We start from the raw sequence: 18,463 nt of genomic DNA on the forward strand, positions 1-18,463 counted from the left end.
TGCCGGACTCTCCTGGCCAACTGGGCCCTCTGTGGCTTTTATCTTCCTGCCCAAAATAACCATTAGCTTCAGTGGTTCTCTGGGCACAAATCAGACTCTCGTGAGAGCCTGTGGCAGCTTGAAGACAGGAAGGGCACGTTATCCATCTCTGTTTCCCCAAGGCACCAGGGCAAAGGTTTGTGGGATTTACTGAGCACCTCTGTGTGCCTGGAGGGACCTGTGTTGGGGGCACGGGCTCACTAGAAAACACGGTCACGTTCTCTGGAAGCTGAAAGTTTAAGGAAAGAGAGGAAACACCAATATCAGCCAACTGCAATAGAAGGCTAAAATACTAAAGGTTGTCAGAAAGGGAAAAAATGTTTTGGGAGTTCAGAGGAGAAAGAAATGAGAGAGGAGCAGGTGTCAAAGAAAGTTTCAAGGCAGAGAGGTAGCATTTAGGTTGAGCATTAAAGGCAGGCCAGAAGGACAGTCTAGATGGAGGAGATAGCATAAAACGAGGCACAGCGTTGGGAAGTACAGGGTAGACTCAGGAAACTGGCCTTTTTTTTTTTTTTGGCCGCACCTCGTGGCTTGCGGGATCTTAGTTCCCCAACCAGGGATTGAACCCAGGCCCTGGCAGTGAAAGCGACAAGTCCTAACCACTGGACTGCCAGGGAATTCCCAGGAAACTGGCCTTGAATGACCCAGAACCAAGGATGCCAAAGGTTGAGACTGGGGCTGGAATGGCATATAGTGCCAATGGGAGCCTCAAATGGCACACCAAGGGTTTCCTGCACTGTCCAGCAAGTAGCCACATGTGACTATTTACATTTAAATTAATTAAAATGGGATAAAATGTAAAAGTCATAGCCACGTGTGGTTGGTGGTTACCATATTGGACAGTGCAGATGTAGAACATCTCCATCACCAAAGACAGTTCTACTGGACAGCGCCGGTACACACAGCGGAGAAGCCAGAAGACTTTGAGCAGAGGTGCGACATGATCGGAGCTGGGCTTTAGGAAGATTAATTTGTCCCCGGTAAAGGGTAGGTACCTGGATGTAAGAGAGGCCTGGACCCAGGGCAGGCATTGCAATAATCCAGGTGAGATCAATAACCACGTCTATTCCCCGGGTTCCTCTCTTCCTATCAGTAAGCAGGGAAGCAGAGAGCCACGGTTCTCAAAGTGTGGTCCCTGGAACAGCAGCATCACCCAGGAACTTCTTGGTATGCAAATCCTCGGGCCCTATCCCAGATCTACTAAGTCAGAAACTGGGGGTTCAGAGCAGCAGCCTGTGCTTTTATCAGCCCTCTCCTGATTCTGATGCATGCTCCCGGCATAGAGGCTAGGAGCCCACTCTGGTTCCAGACTCTACACCTCTACACCCTGGAGTCAGAAGACCTGCCTCCATGTCTTGCATGTCTTGGCTCAGCTGTTTACTAGCTGTGCTTAATTCCTTTGTGCCTCAGTCTTATAAGGATTAAAGGAGTTAATACATGTATTTGTCTGAGAAGAGTGCCTGGCCTATAGGAAGTGCTCAATGAATGTTAATTATTTTTAATCCTCATGGGCCACTTCATCTATACTCCTATGGTGCAAAGTTGAATTCCTCGCACAGACAATGGACCGGCATCTGTCTCTACCTGCCTGTCCATCATACAATATTCCTAGGCCCACTCCCCATCCCACCATTTACTTTTCTCCAGGCCCAGAGTGCCAGTTATTCTCCCGGAAGGCAGGGGCACTTCCTGTGTCAAGGGAGCATTTCCACCAGGGGAGAATGTCAAGGCAAAAGGGGCAGATTTAATGTCCTGAGCTAAGATGTCCCGGTAGGAAGCAGGTCAGGAGATGCCCCAGGAGTCTTCCCCTACAAGACCACCTGGGAATAGGATGTCTGGAGGTGAGCACCCAGCTGCCCACTGCCATTGAAAGCCTCAAACCTGTTCATTCGGATCCATGCCAGCCAAAAGGGCATAGGAAATGGTACCTGGGGTTCTGTCTACTACAGGTAGCTCAATCCTGACTCGGGGAACTAGCCAGGGAGGACAGTGTCAATAAACCTGGTCTCTGATCTTGGCTGTGAGATCTCGGGCAGTCATTTTCCTCTTTGGATTCAATTTTCTTGCCTCTAATGTGAGGGTGTTGGACTAGTGTGTTCTTAACCTTTTATGGTTCATGGTTTCCTTTGAAAATGCAATAAAAACTGCAGAGCTTCTCCCAGAAAAATGCACATGGGCACACATCCAGACACACACACACACACCTTATTATGATTTCAGGCATCAAGAAACCTCATGAAACCCATGCATAGCTCACCCCTTGGGTCCATGGACACTTGGTTAAGAAACCTTGGCTAGATGGTCACTAGTCATCATGATAAGAAGTCAGCTATATTTGTATCTAATTTAAAGGAACCCTATGTTAAACATTTCACCAAAAAGATGAGATGTGAAATGGGCTTTCATAAGATTCAGTTGTTGATCGGCTAAATGCTATGCATCCCTCCAAGAGCCCACCTCCACCCTTGTCATATGGCCTTGGCAGTCTCTCCGCACTGTCCCCCCCAACTCAGCAGAGAGTGAGCACACAGTCCTGAAAGACACCCCTGCCCCACCAGCTGTCTCTGGCACTTCCCAAAGAGTAGACAGATTGTCCCCGACCACGAGAAGGTAGAAGAGGAGGAGTCTGGCCTGCCTCTTGTTCCCCCACCCCAAATCCTTGGCTCAGATGCCAATCACTAAAGACGCTCCAAGATGCCACCTCCAACCCCCCAAAACACGCACACACACAGCGCCACGTGCATGCCCTCCCTCGCACAGCCACAGCCAAGGGACTGCACCTCCAGACACTTGGTGGTGTGGCCACTTGGAACAGGTGAGGGTTATTTTTAGAGGCTGAGTGACAGGACGGGTGAGAGCCGTTCCACTCTGTCAGAGCTCCTGCTGCCACGACCAGCTCCGATGAATCACTACCCACTACGCGAATGTCCATGTCTGTCAGCATGGCCAGAGAGGCTGCATTGGCTTCTGGAATGAATGCCTTGGATTGGTGACCATGCTGATCACACCAGCATGAGCCCAGGATCACACCAGGGGCAAGACGCCCAGCCTGAGCTAGTGCAGCCGACCCAGACCGACAGCCTCTCCCAGCCCAGCCCAGCCCAGCCTGTGCCACCAGGCCACCAGGGCCTCTCTCTGCACAAGTCCTTTTAGAGTGGCTGTTGATAGCTCTTCCCCTCCCCAGTCTATCTGTAAGCCACCCACTCCCACACCACTGCAATCTGGTTACGAATGGGCACCCAGTTAACCAGGCAGACTTGGATAGTGTCAATGCAGCCATCAACTGGTTTCATCTTTCTGGAGGAAAGGGGCCCTTGGCAGTGAGAGTGCAGAGTCCTAACCACTGGAGTGCCAGGGAAGTCCCCTCTGGAGGGCACTTTGGAAAAGTGCATGATAAGCCTTAAAAATGTGCATACCTTTTCATCCAGAAATTCCTCTTCTATGAATTTATCTGTGAGACCAATGGATATACTCAAAGATGTAGCCATAAGAACATTTGTCTGTTGTATACAGGAGTCTTGTATACCAGAGTGAAGTGGAAATTTGGAATTAACATAAGTGTCCGAAAATAGTGGGTATTTTATATAAGTAGCGATAACACATATCCTGAAATACTATACAGCTGTTAAAATATAGTGTCATGGATCTATATGAATCTATGTAATAATGTTCATAACATAATACAGAGTTTTTAAAAGCATATGGGACATGTGACCCAATTTCTATAAAGTATGTCCATGCATACACAGAAAAAAGAAAACTTGGAAGGAGATATTCAAAATATAATGTTCCCAGGAATTGTTTTATGATAGCAGAATTTCTTCTGTGCTTGTTTGGGTTTGGTTTTATTTCACTGTTTATTTTCTGCTGTGTGTATGTGTGTGGACATATATTATTTATATGAGAGAGGCAACAAGAAAGGCCCATAACCCTCACCTCACTCGCAGGTTCTGGCCTGAACCATCACAGCCCTTCCCGGAATCTCAGCAGAGCCCCCCCCCCCGACCCTTCAGCCACCACTCTTATCAAGGGCCTCCACAGTGGAAGTCCCCTCCTCCAAGGCCCCCTGTTCATGAATCTCATGCAGACAGGGAGAGTCCAATCCCGGAGAGAGTGTGTCTCATTTTACAGTAAGAGAAATAATAATTATTATAATAAAGATAAGAGTGGTAGTGAACCTTCACATTTATACTTTGTCTTCCTTTTTATGGAGCACTTTATTATACACATTTCACTGAACCCTCCCAAAGGTTTGTGAGGCAGGCATTAGTATACCCGTTGTACAGATGAGGCCCAGCAAGTATAGCTGCACAACATTTGCCAAAGGTCACAGAGCGAGTCAGGATTCAAATGCAGGTCTGAGATTGACACAAAAGGAGTTAAATGGGAGAACTGAACAGGAGCCCATTTCTAAGGAGCCGAATTCTACAGAGCCCCTCCGCCCAGCTGAGCTCACAGCTGCTATACCACCACCCCCTGCCCAGAACCCCACAAAAGCCCTTCTGGGGCCACATGCCCTGCATCCCCACACCAGTCCATCATTCCCTTCCAGCTCTGGCAAGGGGTCCTTGCTGCCTCCTCGGGTCTCCTAGCAACGAGACATCCTGTGGCGCCTCTCTCTCCACCTGTGGGCTCTCCAGCTTGGGCCTGTCTCACTGAGGGAGGGGGCAGCCAGCAGGCTCCTCTCACAGGGGTTGCGGCACCCGTGTGTGGTAGGGGCGGGGAGAGGAGGATGTGGCATCAGCCTGCATGGCCCCCACTTTGGGCCTGCTCCCAGCTCCACATTTGGGGCACTGGCTCTGGCTGTACTTCCCTTTTCTTGAGCTCCTGACTATCTGCTGACTGGGACAAAAAAAGAAGCTGAATCCTAGGGTTTGAATTCTGGTCAATTCCGATTTACTTTTGCATTTTTGAAATACATGGAATCTTCCCATCTGAATATTAATATTAAAAATAGCAGTAGGGCTTCCCTGGTTGTGCAGTGGTTGAGAATCCGCTTGCTGATGCAGGGGACACGGGTTCGTGCCCTGGTCCGGGAAGATCCTACATGCCGCAGAGCGGCTGGGCCCGTGAGCCATGGCCACTGAGCCTGTGCGTCCAGAGCCTGTGCTCCGCAACGGGAGAGGCCACAACAGTGAGAGGCCCGCGTACCACCCCCCCAAAAAAATAGCAGTAATAAGTACTAGCCACAAAAGAGTTACTTTATTCAGTGCTCAAAACCACCCCTGAGAAGCAGGAGCTAGCATCCCCATTTTACAGATGAGGAACCTGAGATGTAATTTGCCTAAAGACACTCAGCTAAGGAATGAACGAGATTTGAACAAGTGTGTCTTAACACCAAAGCTTATGCTCTGACCACCATACCACACCGCATCTCTTAGAAATCATCTGGTCCCACCCTCTTACCACACAGATAGGGAAACTGAGACCCAGAGAGGGGAAAGGATTTGTAATCATCCAGCATTTACTTATTTACTGAGCAACTACTGTGTGTGATGCATGGAGATAGAAATGTGAATAATAAACTATTTCAATTCCACACTGTTGGATAGATGGGCAGTGACTACTGAAAACTGTCAAAGCTGAGCAATGGGTTCATGGAAGTTCATTATAATATTCTCTCTAGTACTCTTCTGCATGTTTGAAATTTTCCATAATAAAAAAGTTTTAAAAGGACTATAGGGGCTTCCCCGGTGGCGCAGTGGTTGAGAGTCCGCCTGCCGATGCAGGGGACACGGGTTCGTGCCCCGGTCCGGGAAGATCCCACATGCCGCGGAGTGGCTGGGCCCGTGAGCCATGGCCACTGAGCCTGTGCGTCCGGAGCCTGTGCTGCGCAACGGGAGAGACCACAACAGTGAGAGGCCCGCGTACCACACACACACACACACACACACACATACAAAAAAAAAGGACTATAGAAAGATGGTTGATGAATACGTAAATTTTAAGTCTACCTGGACGAGATAATCAGTAAAATCACCCAAACTTGGGGATATTTCGCTCTGAGTGAGAGGCCCGCGTACCACACACACACACACACACACACACACAAAAAAAGGACTATAGAAAGATGGTTGATGAATACGTAAATTTTAAGCCTACCTGGACGAGATAATCAGTAAAATCACCCAAACTTGGGGATATTTCGCTCTGATTGTTTGGGTTTTTTTAACCAGGCTGTCCCGTTTTATAAATTTATTTATTTATTTATTCATTTTTGGCTGCATTGGGTCTTTGTTGCTGCGCGCGGGCTTTCTCTAGTTGTAGTGAGCGGGGGCTACTCTTTGTTGCAGTGCGCGGGCTTCTCATTGCAGTGGCTTCTCTTGTTGCGGAGCACAGGCTCTAGGTGCGTGGGTTTCAGTAGCTGTGGCACGCGGGCTCAGTAGTTGTGGCTCGCGGGCTCTAGAGCGCAGGCTCAGTAGTTGTGGCACACGGGCTTAGTTGCTCCGCGGCATGTGGGATCTTCCCGGACCAGGGCTCGAACCCGTGTGCCCTGCATTCGCATGCGGATTCTTAGCCACTGCACCACCAGGGAAGTCCGCTCTGATTGTTTTGAAGTTCAGGAAAAGGCAAGTGTGCTGGAACCCACATCATAGCCTCTCTTTCTCCATCCTTCTGTAAAATTCTCCACCTCTGTGTTGTTGCTAGGAAACCAGTGAGCCAGGAGAATCCCACTCTGACTGGCTGGGCCTTCTCCCTTCCCACACTGCCCCTTTGGGGGATACAGTGTCCCTGCCCCCGGGGGAACTGACCCTACCAGGCAGGCTCTCTGTGGATCCACAACCACATGACGCAGAAGGAGATCCCATAGGCCACTGGGAGAGAGGCAGCTATAAATCCAGAGAACCATGATTAGAAAGCAAGTTACAGGCCTCTCTCTGCAGGTTTCCAAGTCACAAAAACTTCCTAACAATCAGAGGGGCTTTACTCAAGTTGCTCAAAGTTTCCAGAGAGGGTGAACACAGTCTTGAGAGAGAGTGAACACGCAAAAAGCAGAAGAATGACAATGTGAGCATGAACGAGAGAGAAACCACACAGCAGAGTCAGGAAATGTGACAGACAGGTGGAGAACAAGAGGCCACTGGGAGGCAGTACAGCACGATGGTCAAGGACTGGCGGCAGGTCAGAGCTCCAAGCCCTGCTCCAGTGCTTCCCAGCTCGGAGACTGAGCAAATAACTTCGCCTCTCTGAGCCTTTATTTCAAATTGCAGCCTCTGCTGCAAATTGCAGATAATTCTATCACTGTATTGTATTCACAATACAGAGTAAATGTAGGCACTGAATGAGGCAAGACATGTCAAGTGCTTAACCCAGTTCCTGGCACATAGTAAGCACACAATAAACAGTGGCTTTCAAAATAAGTGCTAACCGTCTAATCCAGCAATTCCACTTCCGGGTAAATTTACCCCAAAGAATCAAAAGCAGGGTCTCGAAGAGATGTTCGTACATCCATGTTCATGGTATTATTCACAATAGCCAAGAGGTGGAAGCAACACAAGTGTCTGACAACAGATGAATGGATAAACAAAACGCAGTATATACATACAATGGAATATTCGACCTTAAGAAAAGAAAAGGACATTCTGACACATGCTACAACATGGATGAACCTTGAGGACATTATGTTAAGTGAAATGAGCCAATCACAAAGGACAAACACTGTATGATTCTACTTATATGGTATATGTAGAGTAGTCAAAATCGTAGATACAGAAAGTAGAATGGTGGTTACCAGGAGCTGAGAGGAGAGAAGAATAGAAAGTTATTGTTTGATGGGTACAGAGTTTCAGTTTTACAGGACAAAAGTTCTGGTGAGAGATGTGATGACAGCTGCAAAACAACGTGAACGTACCCAACACTGCTGAACTCTACTCTTAAAAACGGTTAAGATGGTAAATTTTAAGTTATGAGCATTTTACCACAATAAAAAATGTTTAACAAAAAGTGCCAGTCTGAAAACCAAGAAAGAGAGTAAAAGACTAAGAGACCAAGCTAGAGAAAGATCTGAAAAAGTGAGAGTATCGTAATACAGAAATGGGGTGACCCAAAGAGGAAACACACGCTTGCATGCACACCCTTGTAAAGTCATCGTGCATAAATGGAGGAATTTTCAGTAGGGACTTGCACCTCCAGGATGCTCAGGGCCTGCTCTCTATCCTCAATTCTGTCCCCACAGCGTGGTGGTTCTGGTCGTCACTGAAGCACAAGCCTGTGGGAAAATCTAGCCTCATTCCTCTACCGCTGCCCAGAATCCTCAGAGAAACAGGAAGGATCAAAGCCCAGAGGAAGTGAAGGAAGGAATAACGTGTAGAGATGGCAACTTCCAGGAAGCAGAGCAGCATGTGCAAAGGCCTTGAGCTATGTGCTACATGTGGGGAGCGCTCCAGGGTGGCAGGACCCTCTGGTATAATAGAGGAAAGTGGGAAGGAGAGAGTGGGGCAAATGGTAAAAGGCCTTTATGGACCACCTACCACATGCTGGGCATTGTGCTACATCATCATCTCAGTAACCTTTAATCTTAACAGGCAGGTATTAACGCTTTATGGAGAAAGAAATGCAAATTCAGATAGATAAAGTAACTTACCCAAGGAAACATAGATGGTAAACAGAGAGTAGGGATTTAAAAACCAGCTGATTCCTAACCTCATGCTTATTCCTTCAGCCCATGGGATACCAGGACATAAGGCTAAAATCAGGGTTCTACAGTCAGAATCCCAAATCCCACTCTATCCTTCACTAGCTGTGTGATGTGGCGAAAATTACTCAACCTTCTCAGTGTCTGTTTCCTTAACTGTCAAGTGGGAATGACCATAGCACCTATGTCATATGGTTTTAAGAGAATCAAACATAATAACGCCAGAAAAGTGCTTTGCACGCGTGGTCATCCTAAGAAACACAAAGTAGCTTTTATTATTCATTATGCTTAGGCCTCTAGGCACCCGCCTCAGAAACCACACACAGACTTGCAGCCATTGTCTGTCCCTGGCTGAGTCTACTGCAGTCTTTGGAGCAAGGCAGAGGCCAGACCCAGATCCCGGAGAGAGCTAAGAGCCCAAGCTGGGCAGGAACCATGCAGGAGCAGCAGGAAATGACCTCTTCCACTGTGTTCTTGACTCCGTAGCCCGCCTCAGTGGCTCTGCAGACACTCAGTGGGTTGAAATCTGAGCAGTCTCCATTTTCATGGAACCGGACATAATAGAAACTACCAGGGCTGCCAACTCACCTACCCACTGGCCTACACCATGGGCTGACTCCCGCCCCACGGCAACTTCCGGAACCAGGTGACCTACAGTCTCAGAGCCTCAACACCAGGAAGGCCTTTGGAGACCATCTAATTCCACCCCTCGTCATACAGATGGGAACACTGAAGGCTGGAGATAAGTGGGAACCTGCTTAAGGCCATAATGCGAGCCAGCGGTAAAGCTGGAACACAACCCTCAGGCACCTGTCTCCCTGGTCTCCTGGAGTTTCCTATTTTGCCTTCCCTATTTTTTTGTTGTGTCAACTTTGTTTAAATATTCAAATTTCAAGAGGTTTAGTCACCCCTATAAGCCTAACTCCGGGATGTTGGCTTTATGGAAAAGGCAAGAACTTTGGGGACAGATATACCTGGGTTCAAACCCCCGCTCCACCACTTCCCAGCTGAATGGGAGGGCAGCAGCTAAGAGCAGAGCTTACGGAGTCTTAGCTCTGCCACTTCCTGGTGGGTAAGTCCCTATACCATCACTGCTTCCATTTCCTCTTCTGTAAAGCCTCCCTCGTACAGTCATTTGAATATAGAATGAGAAAAATATTAAGAAAGGACCTGGTACAGTGCTTGTTCAATAAATGATGTGTCTTGTTAGTACTGCGATCTTTAATGCTATGATTGGAGCATATTGCCAGCAGGTAGCAAGAAGTTACCTCCGCCTCAAAGCTCTTGCTCTCTCAGCTCCCCTCACGGAATCATGGAATGTTAAAGCTGGCAAGGGCCCCATTTTACAGATAAATTGAGACTCAGAGGGAAATGACTAGCTCAAGGTCATGGAGCAAGTTAATGAGAACGTTGAATGAGAGTCCAGATCTCCTGACGCCTACGGACTTAATTCCATAAGCACGAGCTCTTACTCTCCAGGCAGCTGTGTTTGTGCGTGGATTTGGGGGAAAGGGAGGATGGTCTTTTAGACCCCAAATACCAAAGTATAGCTGGCTTCAGACAGAGTGGAACTAGAGCAGCAACCCTGGCATCATGGAAGGCCCAGGGCAGAAGCAAGGCGGGGTTCCGTGCTGGCGGATCAGGCCAGCTTGGCCAGCAGCCCAAGTGGCACTATAGGCACAGCTCGGAGTCCTCTCACCAGTTACATAATAAAGTAATTACGGGATTAGGGATAAAATTAGTCACTTGTGTAATTATTTTGCTTAGAACAAGAACAGAAAGGGCCTTTTTATTTTTTATTTTTTTTGCGGTACGCGGGCCTCTCATTGTTGTGGCCCCTTCCGTTGCGGAGCACAGGCTCCGGACGCGCAGGCTCAGCGGCCGTGGCTCACGGGCCCAGCCGCTCCGCGGCATGTGGGATCTTCCCGGACCAGGGCACGAACCGGCGTCCCCTGCATCGGCAGGCGGACTCTCAACCACTGCGCCACCAGGGAAGCCCAGAAAGGGCCTTTTTAAAGAGTTGTTCCTTGGCCCCTCCCAAGAATATTGCTGCAGAGACGCAGATGAGTGACCAACCACACACACAAACACATATACACATGGCAGTGATGGCGCCTTTTGGACAGGGCTGCTTGGCTTCCTGTGCCTCACAGCAGGCCCACACCTATCAGTGAAGGCCAGGGGCTACATCCTCTGATGCTTACGTTGTGGAACACCTTTGTCACATTGCAGCGGGGTACACTGCCTCCCCTCAGGGGCCTCCACCACAGAGAACCTGGTGATACGGTCTCTTAGGCCCCTCCCCAACTGTACCATAATTAGATCTGGGTTCCCCTGACCTTTCCTCCATCGTGGAGGTTGGTGGTACAATTCCAGCAGTACCTGGGGGTCCACTAATCCAGAGATGCCCCCAGAATTGGCCACTGTGGTAGGCAGAATAATGGCCCCCCCAGTGATGACCACATCCTGATCCCTAGAATCTGTGAATATATTACTTCACATAGCAGAAGGGACTTTGTACATGTGATTAGGTTAATAATTTGGGGATGGGTAGATTATCCTGGATTATCCAAGTGGGTCCAATGCAACCACAGGGTCCTTATAGGTAAAAGAAGGAAGCCGTGGAGTGAGTGTCGGAGAAGGAGGTGTGACAATGGAAGCAGAGGTTGGAATGATGCCATTACTAGAATGGGACCACAAGCCAAGGAATGTGGGTGGCCTCTAGGAGCTGGAAAGGGCAAGGTACGGATTGACCCCTGGAGCCTCTACAAAGAACACAACCCTGTCAACACCTTGATTTTAGCCCCATAAGGTCCACTTTCAGACTTCTGACCTCCAGAACTATAAGGTAATAAATTCAGGTTGTTTTAAGCCACTACTTCCCTGGCAATTTGTTACAACAGCAATAGAAAATTAATATAGCCTTGGGACTTCCCTGGCGGTCCAATGGTTAAGACTTTGCCTTCCAATGCAGGGCGTGTGGGTTGGACCCCTGGTCGGGGAGCTAAGATCCCACACGCCTTGTGGCCAAAAAACCAAAACATAAAACGGAAGCAATATTGTAACAAATTCAATAAAGACTGTAAAAATGGTCCACATCAAAAAAAAAAAAAACCCTTAAAAAAAAAAAAAGAAAATTAATATAGTCTTGGAGCCCAGTTTTCCCTCCAGGATTGAAACCCTCCATGAAATTTTCTCCTCAAGCGCCAGCCAGGGAGATTCCTAGGGCCAGAACATACCCTGAATCACCCCTAGGGAATATGCCAGAGAGACACCTTTGGTGGAAACAGCACTCCAGAAAAACGGATGGTTCTGGGAGGAAAGGGAGACGCTACCTTACAGCTACACTCAGACTCAGCCCCTCGACCACATTCTCCAACAAAGCAACACTGATCCCCACAAGGCAGACCATCTGCACGGGTAGGCTGGCTTCAGAGAAAGAGACTTCCCAGAAGGCAGAAGCCTGAGTGCTGGCCTCAGCTCAGTCTGAGTCACTAGGTAGCTTCCTCTCTCTAAGCCACTGTCAGCATGGCTCAGCATCTATCAAGTGCCAGGCTGTGTGCTTCCACACTTTACACGGACTGATGAAGCCCCACGATGACCTTGCGAGGCGGTCACTCCCATCATGCCCATTTTACAGCCAAGGAAACAGACTCAAGCAGGTCAAGAGGGGAGCACGGTCTGAACCCAGGCAGCCTCACTCCACAGTCCTATTCTGCCCCCATCGTAGAGTGAACGAGGGGCTGGACACCAGGAACAGGCTCTTCAGACCTGAAAGGAATCCAAAGCAATTCCTGTCCCATCACCCTGGATGCTGGGGCTGTAAAGTGGCACAGCAGTTGGGCAAGATTTACTGAGCGTCTGAAAGGCATCCACAGCCTTTGACCAGAATTCCCCTTCTGGGACCCCACCCTAAGAGACATCATCTGAAATAAAGAAGAAACACTTTTAGGCAATGTTCATTGCCATGTTATTTACAAGAGAATAAACTGGAAACAACCTGACTATCCATCAACAGGAAAGGGGGTAACTGGATCACGTATTTAACGGAATCCTCTGTAGTGACACCGAAGGCGGCTTCGCATCCACCGTTAAGTGAAAAACACAGGACAGCCCTGAAGATGAACTGGGGAGGATGATGACTGCATAAAAAAAGAGCTGGGGGGCTTCCCTGGTGGCGCAGTGGTTGAGAATCTGCCTGCCGATGCAGGGGACACGGGTTCGAGCCCAGGTCTGGGAGGATCCCACATACTGTAGAGCAGCTGGGCCCGTGAGCCACAATTACTGAGCCTGCGCATCTGGAGCCTATGCTCCGCAACAAGAGAGGCCCGCGCACCGCGATGAAGAGTGGCCCCCGCTTGCCACAACTAGAGAAAGCCCTCGCACAGAAACGAAGACCCAACACTGGAAGGAAACCAAACGCAGCAATACTCAGGAGTCATTTTTTTCCTCTTCCTGTTTTCCAAAATCTCTGTACTGTTATTACTTTGCGCATTTTTTCTTTAAAGGGATTATTAAAAAACAAAAAACAACTGCAATGGAGCCCTGAGGACGCCACACACTGAGCAGTCAAGGAGAGGAGGGGGAACAGGCAAATTCGAGCCGGCCAGGGAGGTAGTGGGGAAGCTGGAAAGAAGGGCGTGGTGTCATGGAGATGAGGGAAGAGAAGGAAGCGGGGATCCCCGGCAGGCACCTGGGAGGCGCTGGTGACCAGACGCTTGTCCCTATGTCCCCAACAGCATTCACAAGGCAACCCAGGCACCAGGAAGAATCAGTCATCGACCCGCACACGTTCCCCACTGAGGAGTCTCTGAGTGGCCAGTGTCCCAGGAGCAGCACTTCCAGTGGAAACCAGGCACCCAGGAGAAGCAATGACGCGCTGCCCCATGGCCATCCACTCCCAGCCCAGGCCCAGCAAAGCAGAGGAGGCTTCAGGTAGAAGAGCCCGGTCAGGAGTTTCTTTGTCTTCAGGACAAGGCACTCCTGGTCCACAACCACTCACCAATTCTGCCACCTGTTTCCGTGGGGACCACATTCTACACAAGCACAAACGCGGGTGCACTTGCACACGCACATACACACACACTCACTTCTTGGGCCTTTCCTCAGCCTCTTTGAGACCCATCCCGTAGATGCTGGGCCTCCTTGGAGTAAGCAGACACCCAGCATGCCCAGAGTCACACCACCAGCCTGCTTTCTTTGCCTGAGAAGCCCCTTCCTCTGTCCACCCACCCCATCACAGAGCCCGGCAGACCCGAGCAGAGGAGGGAAGGGCCCCCAGCAGTGTGCATATCCCACTTCACTGTCTCATCCCAGCCTCGCATCACACCCAGGGCAGGCGGCGGCCCAGCCCAGGCGGCAGCTCCCACAGCCCAGTGGTGGAGCGAGGCTGGGTCATAGAGCTAAACGCTAAACCAGCCTCTGAAGACCAATGACCTAAGAAGCCACCTCTGACCATCAATCTAGTGAGTCAACAAGAAGCAGGGCCGAGTCACCCATTACACCCTTGTTCTGAGAAAACGGACCTTCCTTACTGCAGCCCACAGTCCAGATGCAGGGGCCACTCTCCCAGTCAGCCTGTGGTAATGAGCATGGCTGGGCAAGACAAGACCAGTACCAATTAGGCTGCCCCCTTTCCTGCCAGTGAGCTCAGCCTTATTACTTTGCTCCATTTTCAGCTCATCTGAAAAATCCTTATCTGAGGTCCCTGGAGGATCTTAAAAGTGTTATTCAAACATTAGCTCTGACACGCGGCCTCCCCCACTCAGACATCAGCCGCCCAAGGCAACGCTTTGCTCCCTGCTTTTTGGCACTGCCAGGAAAGAGCAGCGGCTACAGTCTGCCACGTGGCACCACAGGCCCTGCCACCCCCAGCCCTCCTCAGTCTGGACTTTCCCCATCTCCCTACTTTTTTTAGGGGAGAGACCAGGGAAGGGGACTCGGTGCCTCCTGTAGGGCAGGCATGTCATCACGTTCAACCTTTGCAAAACCCCAAGGGTGGCATTATCACTCCTGTGTCCCAGATGCGGAAACTGAAGCGAGCAACCCGACCAAGGTCACCCAGCCAGCATGTAGCTGAGTTAGGCCTGGAATCCAGGACTGCTGAGCCCCAGGGCTCTTCCAACCATCCCCGCCTGCCCCAGCCCGCCCCACCCTGAGAAGAGATGGGCATCCATCGTTAGCTACTCCTTGGCGTATTACCCCAAGCCTGGGTCCAAGTGAAAGAGATGAGACAAGAGGCGCTGCAGGATTTGGGGCTTCTAGGAGAGGCTTCAGAGAACAAAATTTTCCTAGGGGAAAAAAAAAAGAAAGAAAGAAACAATGCTAAGAGCTGGCTGCAACTCCCTATTCTGCCCTGTATCTTGCATGGGCACCTACAAAAAAGAACATGATCAGAGCTCAACAAGAGGCCAGATGGGAGGATGGGAAGTCAAAAAGGAGACGATATGAGCTGTGTGGTCAGGGAAGTCGGAGCTGGAAGGACCGGAGAGTTTAGCCCAATGCCTTTGCTTTTACAAGTAGGGAAACTGAGGCCCAGGGAGGGGAAGGGAACCGCCCAAGGCCAAGAGTGAGTCTGTGGCTCTGCCAGGTCCTCTGACTCAGAGGTTAGTTTTCCTAGACCTGGAAGAATGAAGGGCCTGGAGCGGATGCTGCCTGGGATAAATGAAAGAGTGAACGAACAAGGGGACCCATCGCTGCTAGAGCTGAAGGAGCAGAGCACAAAAACCTATGCGGTGCTTCCATGGGGACCTCAGCCTCGCTCTAGTCTCTCACCTCCATGGAAGACGTAGGCAGGAGGGAAGCCCCTCCATTCACCAAAGCTCAAGCTCTACCAGGAGCCAATCACGGCCCCGGAAGGAGGCAGAAGCTTTGGTTCCCCTGGCAACGCAGACAAAGGCCTCTGCTCAGCACAGCAATCAGCTGAAGTAGGATGCAGACTGTATTCCGCCCCATTCAGACTGGGCTCTCTGCTCCTTTTCTCATAAGGAGGGAACCAACCCAATCCTTCTGGTTTTAGCCTCCGACCTCCAGCCAGGCCTCTGGACCCATCTCAGATCAGGAGGAGGAGTAGGGATGGGCCTCTTAGTTGGGGACTTAGGAAAATAGCTGAGTCCTGCCCTGTCTGCGGGGGCCCTCTCTCACCAGGTGTGTGCCCCTGAGTTGGGCTAGGGGCCTGTGTGGATGTTCCTCAGCTCATCAGCCCCACACTCCTCCGAGAGGCCGTGCCAGCTGCAGAGCCACAGGAGAGCCTGGAGCTGGAAGGGCGGCGCCTGGTCCAGGCCCAGCTCCGGCATTCATTCACAACTGGACCTGAGCAAGTCTCAACCGCTTCCTCTTGGGGCCTCATTTCCTCCATCTGTAAAGTGTAAAATCTAAGACCTATGGTTCTTTGGAATGACAGCACACTCACCAGTCCACACTCACCAAAAAAAATTACTGAGGGCAGGGAATAGGCAGGAGCTTACCTTACACCACTTTTGGGTTTTATTTTTTAGTTTTGTTTCAGTTTGTTTTGGCCACACCACACGGCTTGCTAAATCTTAGTTCCCTGACCAGGGATTGAACCCGTGCCCCCTGCAGGGGAAGTGGAGAGCCCTAACCACTGGACCGCCAGGGAAGTCCCCCTTATACCACTTTGGAAAGTTTGCCTGGCCCCTGGTCCAGAGCCTTGGAATACATAAATCATTCCTCTCCCCGGAATTACCTCTTTGTACACACTTTGAGAAGAGGGAAGAAAATCACAAGAAAACTGATGGACTCTGAAAAACCGCTTCCAGATAAAACCCCCAGCTTTGGCCACCTACAGGCCAAGCCAGCACCCCTTCCCTTGCCCAGTCCCTAGCCCAGCAGGGACGAGGTGTGTGCAGCATCCCCACAGAAGGCTCTCTTGTCACTCAGGGAAGAGTCAATCATTCAGATTTTAGAAAGATTTTCCACACCGAGAGTCAGAACAAAAAAAAAGGTTTTTTAGGAAGCTTCTCAATTCCCAGAAAAGCCAAACTACTGACATCCAAACCCACATGCACTGGCCGTACTTTCAGCTCTACGATCCCTCAGGCACCTATCAAGAAACCCTAAAAAAAAAAGAAAGAAAAAAAAAGATAGAAAAGAGAATTCCCTGGCGGTCCAGTGGTTAGGATTCTGTGTTTTCACTGCCAAAGGTGCAGGTTCAATCCCTGGTCGGGGAATTAAGATCCCACAAAAAAAAAAAAGAAAGAAAGAAAGAAAGAAACCCTGCAGCCATCCAGGATACGGCTGCTCTCCCCACCCCAGCCCCATACCCATCAGGCCCTCCATCCACTCACCCTTGTCGCCCACTCTCTCATCTGTTCCCTCCTGTCCTTCCACACGCCCGAGTTTAGGCCCATCACTCCCCACCACTGCAGCTTGCCAACAGTGGTGAGGGCCACGCCAACAGCTTGCCCACTGGCCTCCAGGCCTCAGACTTGCCCTTCCAACCCATCCTCCCGCCACCAGAAATCAGATCACACCATTCCCAATTTAACACCCTGCAGTGGCACTCATCGACCTCCAGACAAGTTCCAGCTCCTGGCCCAGTGCACATGTGCTGCAGGACCTGGGCCGGCCTGTGGTCCACTTTTCTTTTCTTGCCATCCCCAGCGTGCGCAGCAAACTCCCACTACTCCAAAGCACCCTCCTCTTTCATGCCTGTGCATTTTTTTCTTTACACTTGTGGTTCCCTTTGCCTGGAGTGCCCTTTCTGAACCCCCCACTGTTGGATGGAGATAACAGCTCACCTTTACTGAGTACTCACTATGCACCAGGCTCTCTGCTAAGCCCTGTGCAGGCACCATTTCACGTATCCTCGCCAAGACCCTACGAGGCAGGTACTTAGCGCAGCCTGTTTACGGCTGAAGAAATGGGATCAGAGATGTGAGTGGAGCTGGCAGAAGTCACATGGTTGATAAGGCGAGGAGCCAGAATAGAAGTCCAAGCATCGGACTCTTAGGTGGCCCCAGTCCTCTGTGCCCCCAGGAACAGTGCAGTGGCAACACGGTATCAGAAACACAGCTTGTTCCCGGCAGTGGTCTTTCTTTCTGGGCTTTGGGAATAGCCTGCCTCAGAGAGCCTCCGGAGAGAGCCCAGCCTGTTCCCCCAAGCCCGCTCTCCCCCAACCACACAGCACGACCTCTTTAAGTACAAAGAGTCTGAGCCCCCAGCTCAGAAGTAGAGCTCTACAGTTCCTATAAATGGCCCAGCTGTGACTACCAGCAATGTCTTTCAGGAAGTCCAAACTCTTTGGCCTAGCATCAAGGGGTCACCAGGATCTGGTACCAGCTCATCTTTTCTTTTTTTTTTTTTTTTCGGCCATGCTGAGCGGCACGTTGTATCTTAGCTCCCCAACCAGGGATCCCCCTACATTGGAAGCACAGAGTCTTAACCACTGGACAGCCAGAGAAGTCCCCCGGCTCACCTTTTCAACCTTAACTTCCCACTGCATCCCCTGGCCCCATGCATGCGTGCTCTAGCCACAGTAAACTGGTATTTACCACCCCAGCCATGTTGGCTCTCACTAAAAGCTGCCATTTGCTGAGCACCTACTAAAAGCCATGCCCTGAGCCAGACACTTAACTAGCATCTCATTTCCCTACAACTCATTCATTCATTCATCCAACAAATACTTACTGAATATCTACTAGGTGCCATGCAATGTGGAGTGAACGTGCTGTTAAAAATAACAGACAGGGGCTTCCCTGGTGGCGCAGTGGTTGAGAGTCCGCCTGCTGATGCAGGGGACGCGGGTTCGTGCCCCGGTGTGGGAGGATC

The 18,463-nt window shown here is 50.3% G+C and overlaps 1 protein-coding gene across 16 annotated transcripts in view; it reads right to left on the reverse strand.

Moving 5' to 3' along the window:
* Positions 1 to 18,463, reverse strand: part of EPB41L1 (erythrocyte membrane protein band 4.1 like 1) — a 186,558-nt gene that overhangs the window by 80,822 nt on the left and 87,273 nt on the right. Inside the window, exon 1 of one of the 16 annotated variants that reach the window (XM_028498319.2) lies at positions 14,876 to 14,957. The exons of the other annotated variants lie outside the window; for them this stretch is intronic. The gene's annotated coding sequence lies outside the window, so the exon portion shown is untranslated. Of the gene's footprint in view, positions 1 to 14,875; positions 14,958 to 18,463 lie in introns of those variants that run through there. 16 annotated transcript variants of the gene reach the window in all.

This window comes from Physeter macrocephalus, chromosome 14 (genome assembly GCF_002837175.3).
Source record: "Physeter macrocephalus isolate SW-GA chromosome 14, ASM283717v5, whole genome shotgun sequence".
Taxonomy (NCBI): domain Eukaryota; kingdom Metazoa; phylum Chordata; class Mammalia; order Artiodactyla; family Physeteridae; genus Physeter; species Physeter macrocephalus.